The 6,379-nt window shown below is 44.4% G+C and overlaps 1 pseudogene; it reads right to left on the reverse strand.

The window, feature by feature from the left end:
* Positions 1 to 729: 729 nt before the first annotated feature.
* LOC122931416 lies at positions 730 to 1,555 on the reverse strand (annotated as a pseudogene).
* Between the last annotated feature and the right edge of the window lie 4,824 nt (positions 1,556 to 6,379).

The following is a 6,379-nucleotide window of genomic DNA, read 5'->3' on the forward strand; positions in this document are numbered from 1 at the left end:
TCATGTCTCGCACTGTAACACAATTGTCCAGTAATTTTATATTGAAAAGAAAGAAAGAAAAAAAAAACTATTGCATAGTGTTGTGAGGAGAGGCAATGAGTTTAATAAAGAGTTGGGGTAAGGCGTGAGCATCTTACACTTTTTAATTGATCTAACTCCCTTTAACTCTACTCAATTCTTCTTGTAAATGGTCTCTTTTTAGTTTTACTGTATTCAGTTCTTGCCATTTAACTCTTTCATGTTTAATTATATAAAATGGTATTCACGTAGGTCTGTGGACTTTGTCTCTATCATGTGGTCCCATACCTCTTATTTGCTATGTTTTATTGAAACATTTTCCCTGGCCTAATCTAGAGACAGACCATACAGAAAGAAGGGCAGCATACAAGAGGAAGCAGAGTTATACAGCCAGCCTGTCAGTACAGCTGATCCAGAGAGAAACAAGTGTAGCAGAGACGAGTTTGCCTGCCACAGTTTTAATGCTAAAGCCTGCTGGGACCAAGACAAAGTGGGAAGATTGTGTCTGATGAAAGTTTACCAAAGTAAAGCTGCTTTTCACCTGCATCTTAAGGTCCGGACTCAAGTTATTCTTTTATCCCTCAATTATTCACCCCTATTTGTCTGCTTTGGAGCCAACGGCTGGGGTCATTGTATCCAGGTACGAGCACCGTGACACTCCCACCACACATAAAGGGACATTTTAGGCCACCCTATACCACTCGGCCATTCCTACGCCTGGGTACTCTCTCCACTAATAGGGCCCAGGTGGTGGCTACATGTATCATTTAAATATCTTGGATCTGGAGTTACAGACAGAATTCTATCTTTTACATCATTATCCAAAGCCTCTAACAACATCACTCTATGAACCAAGCCGCCATGTTCAAAACCAGGATTGTCACTGAGCACATATTCCATTGCAGTAGCATTTCTATTAGACAACTAATATGGACACTCTAGCTTCATTTGCCTAACTTTTCCAGATAATGATATATTTGAAGCAACACCATAAAAAAACCCTCAACATTTCTTTAAGAATGTCTTCTATTTTGTTTTGTGGTCCACAATTTTATATAACACTAATCCACACTCCATTTCCTACCAGTCTTTGCAAAACTCTATCAATATCCTCCACATTCAAGTTACAAGTCTTAATAACTGTGCAAATCACAAAACCATTTCATGAATCGGTTGATGGGACCACTTTCTTTACCAATAGCATCCATCTCTTTTGGCTTTAACTGCTTTGTGGTCAGCTGAACTTCCCCAGTATTACCAGCATTTAATACAGTTGTAGTAGTAGGAACTGCTGGAATATTCTTAATATTATGTAGATGCCCCAAGGATAAATGGGTTTATGATTAACATGTTTTGATGTTACACTTTGATCTACACATTTCACAACATATTTTTCGGCCAATTTATCAAATGCAATATTAGTTGAATGTTTCCAATCCACCAGCTCCCTTTCTACACTCTGTATTCTTACTGACAAGTCCTGATTAACCTCAGATAAGTGCTCACAAGTGCACACATTTGAATTGTGTGAAAGCATCTAAAGGCTTTGATTATGTCTGGGAAATTGCATAGGGTGGAGATTGTGGACTTATTACATTTTCTGTGGCTCAACCAGGGATGTAGAGGTAGCCATCACACCCAGGTCTGAGAAGACCCAAAGGTCCATCTGCAACAAAGAAAAACAATGGATTATGAATGGCATATGGTGGGGGAAATGATACAGATCTTGCAAAGGGGCACTGAAGCTACAATTTACACCTTAGGATCAGCATTGTATGTGAGGTGATAAATTAAGCTGGTCGGCTATCAATATTTTGAGAACGCTACTAAATTATGCATTTTTGGCTGGGGAAGAATCCTTAGCGAATATTTATGATAAGACATTTTGAGTTAAATTGAAGTTGGAGAAAATCACTATGTAAGTAAAGGGTTTGTACTATCAGAGACAAGTATTTGAAAATGCAGGACCCATGAAAATCAGTTAGGTCCTGTTGAACCGCTTATCTCTCCTGCAGTGGCCACTGCAGCTAAAATGTAGCATTATATGTGTAATATACAGTATGTAGTATTTAAATAAATTACATGGTGTATGGTTACATCCAGTCAGCAAGAAAGGGAGACATTTCTACAGAGTGGTCTCTGTTCTAGTCTGTAGAGACGGGTCTCTGACAGGGAACACCACCTTATTGAAATCCATATGCTCTAAAAGGACATAGAAACAAGAGTCTTGTGTCTCATGAAGACATCCTCTTTAATTAATTAAACCTAGTTAATTAATGAAAGTTACTTTCACTTTTATTATGATTTGTACAAATACAGAAAAAAAAACATTTTAATTACAAATTTTCTTTAATTTAGTAGTTTATATGTACTGAAATTCTAGCAAAATTTATTTAATTTAGCATTACATACAGACACAAAAAAGAGGGAAATTTAGAATACTTTATGGTTTACAATGAGGGCAAGGTAGGACCTGATATATTAAGTTAATAAATGCATTGTAACACTGAAAACTCTGGAACAATGATTCCCTCAGAAAAATTATACACTTGCATTTATGTAAATGATGCAAATCTCCACAAATTTCCAGACTTCAAAGTACCCACTACACATACAATTGTAAAACTGTCATGGAACCATGAACCAGACGTACAACAAGAGATAAGTGGGAATAAGAAGGCTTTATTGAAAATCAAGCTGTAAGCAAAAGTCCAAACGGATGGCTAAACCGAAGCAGGGTCTTGCGTAGCCAGAGGTCAGGAACCAGAAGGGTAGTCAGACGAAGCCAGGATCAGGAACCAGCGGGGTAGTCAGACGAGGCCAGGATCAGGAACCAGAAGCAGCAGCAGTCTTAGAAGCATGTGAACACAGGAGGACCAAGCAAGGAACTGAAGCCACAGACCTCCTATATATATGAGCTAGGCATCCAGCTCCTCCCAGTGGGAAGGAGAAGCCGCAGGGTGGGAGGCTACAAGAAACCCAGAAACCAAGATGGCCGCCAGCACATGTCAAACGAAGGAGAACAGCAAGAAGGTAAGACCATGACAAAAACTATAGATCCCTTAGTTCAGAACAAAGTAAAACATATTTAGAAGGGAATTTACCTAGAGAACACTATACCCAACAAAAAGAAGGGACTAAGGCATGGATATATAAAGATTAAACAATCAGCAACTGGGGGGGGGGGGCATACTAATAAGGTGATAGTTAGTGTGGATAGAGAGTGGGATATAGGAGGGGATTTACAGTGGGGATTTAGTGGGAGCTGGGGTTAGTGAGGAAAGTAGGAAAAAGACTGGTTGAACTGTACAATGATAAAAAATAGAGCTTCTGGTAACAAGAACCTGTTACATTCAAACATCAACCAAGGTAACCAAAAAATACTGGATATTCACTTTACAGGTAATAGTAATTTAAAATGTATTTTCACAAATGCCAGAAGTCTGTCTAGCAAAATGGGGGAGCTGAAGGCTATGGTACTAGAAGAACACATAGATGTAGTTGGTGTGGCTGAGGCATGGCTGGACTCTTCACATGACTGGGCTGTTAGAAAAGGCGGTGGTGTGTGCCCATATGTGAGGAGTGATCTGAAGACAAGAGTGAAAGAGGCAATTGTGGGTGCGGATGGTGAGGATGTTGAAACCTTATGGCCCCTTTCACATGGACGAGATTTCCACGTGGGTGCAATGAGTGAGGTGAACACATTGCACCCGCACTGAATCCGGACCCATTCATTTCTATGGGGCTGTGCACATGAGTGGTGATTTTCACGCATCACTTGTGCGTTGTGTGAAAATCGCAGCATGTTCCTCTTTGTGCTTTGTGACAAATCCCCCTCTTTTGAGTTTGCCACGAGTACTTGGAGAGGACTACTTGCCAGCCTCTTACCATGTGATTACGGTCCCATGTTGAATGTACCTGTTTTATGTAATAGCTGCATAGTTATATAAGTTCATGTATTTTGCTGTCTTTTGCTACTATGTGGCTAATGGAGTCTTGCCTCTGTCCTTGGAAGATAAGTGGATCACTTCTCAATGGTCTCCAGGACAAAAGACTGTGTAGGACCGGTTTTGGGCAGAAAAACCATGAGTACAGCCAGGCCAAAGAGACTTTTGCTAACTTTTGAACCCCTGGTCTAATTTGTGCCATTTTGGGATGTTAAATGTCTATGTGTACTATAAAGGGTTTGGACATTGTATATTTAAGTAGTGATGTCTGTCTTATTGTCTCCCCGTGTGTATTGGCGATTTCCCTTTGTCCTGAGAGATAATTGAATTACACCTTGGTTGTCTCCAGGACAGAAGACATTGTGTATGTTCCTGCCTGTGATAATTATGTTAACCATTGTGTGCCATAATTATATCACAGGCAGAGGGGAGGATTCTATGTGGGTTGTACCTTTGTGTTATGGGTTAATGCATATTTGTTGTGGGTGTCTCCCTTGCATGGGAGCAGGGCATAAAAGAAAGTGTAGTTCTGAATGCCTGTGTTGCTTCCAGTAAAGTCTTGTTGCAGCATTCAGCTTTGGCTCATGTATGGACTTATTTGGCGATACCAGCGATACTGGTGATACCAGCGTTACCAGTGATACCAGCGATAATAGTGATTTATTGCTCTGTGGATTATTTGGCTGTGCTATTTCAAAGGAAGAAGGGAATACTAGACAGGGACGCGGATGATACCGTCACAACTGGTGGCAAGCAGCGGAATTTTCCCTTCTTGGAACCCACTAGTGTATGGTGCATGGAGGGCAACGCTGGCACTCGTGCAGCGACCCTGGCTTTGAAGGAGCTCAAGGGACAGAGCTAGCTACCGGGCAGCGTTTCTATCCACAACAACATGGAAGAGGAGTTTCGCTGGAGGTTGCAGCAGCACTTGGCCCAACTGGATGGGCCTGTATCAGAGGAGGGCATACTGGACTACAGAGATGACACTCGAAAGGGGCTGTGGTATGAGGCCTTAGAGGAGGTACAGCGGCGGTGGAGAGAGAGCCTTCCCAGTGAGGAACAGAGGTTCCAGGTACTCGTGGCCCTGCGGTCACCCTTCCTAGGAAAACAACCCTTGGCTGAGTGGGTGACGGAACTGTGGAACCTGATTCGGGAGGAGTTGTGGCTGGACAAAGCGTACCGGGCACTAAAATGGTATGCCACCCAGCGCAACCCATGGATGACTAACCACTATCTGCCGGAGGGAGAGGATTATAATGGTCCGGGCTTAATGTGGGAAGCCTTTGAGGAGGGCGATGACTTTGGATGCCCGCAGAATGTCGGTTCTGAGATATCCATGACATCAGGGAAACCATGCTGGACCTTCCCCAAGCAGATGACCTTGGGCCAGACCTGATGCATCTAGTCACCATGGAGTGGGAGCTGGAGCAGAGCTACCGTCAACTGTTCAACTTAGCTCGACAACCATCCCTCAGCCCAGAGGATTGCCTGGAAATTATACCCTCTTTTGCCCAACCAACCTCAGAGGTGAGCAACCTCATAGACTGGTCCTGGGAGGACCCCCAGATGGCAGGTGGAGATGGGACCGAGATCTCTCTACCGGCCCTACAGGGATGCTGGGCCGCCTGCCCAGATCTCCAGCAGCAGTGCATATCACAGGGAGAGGAGACAACAGGTCTCTCTCCCCAGCGGCAACCTGAGTTCCAGGGGGAGGAGATGCTGGGTCCCTCTGCCCTACAGCAACCAGAGTCCTGGGGAGGAGAGGCAACAGCAGCTGGAGATACCGTAAAAAGGGGAACACAAACCCCACTACACGGGCGCAGATGAGACTGCGGGCCCTGTGCCAGTCCTACAGGGATGCTGGACGGTCGGTCCAGATCCCCAACCATCTCCGCAGGGATACCAGGAGTAGGAGATAAGCGAGCCCTCCCCTTCACAGCTACTTCCCAACCAAGTTCTGGGGGCAGGGGATGAGCCTGTGATACCCACTGATCCCTTACCAGCGGAAGAGCTGGCATCAAGGAAGAGCGCCGCTAGCTTCTGCTCCACTGACCCCCTTGTTACAGGGCTGGCTTGCACCCCTCTCACCCCAGCAGAAGTGCTGCCATCAGTGCAGAACGCCGCTGACCGCTGTCCCCCAAGTAGCCCCAGCGGTTTGCCTAGCTGCACCAGGGAGACTGAGGATGTTGAACTGTTTCACCACAACCTGGGACCTACAGACCAGCACTGTCCCTTGTGGGTGGGCTTCCCGACTAATCTAGGTACTGACCGACAGGAGGTCAGATACCTGTTTAGTCTTAACCCCAAAGGGAAGATATGTTACAAATGCCCCTCTTTTGAGTTTGCCATGAGTACTTGGAGAGGACTACTTGCCAGCCTCTTACCATGTGATTACGGTCCCATGTTGAATGTAC

The sequence above is a fragment of the Bufo gargarizans genome, chromosome 3 (assembly GCF_014858855.1).
Source record: "Bufo gargarizans isolate SCDJY-AF-19 chromosome 3, ASM1485885v1, whole genome shotgun sequence".
NCBI lineage: Eukaryota > Metazoa > Chordata > Amphibia > Anura > Bufonidae > Bufo > Bufo gargarizans.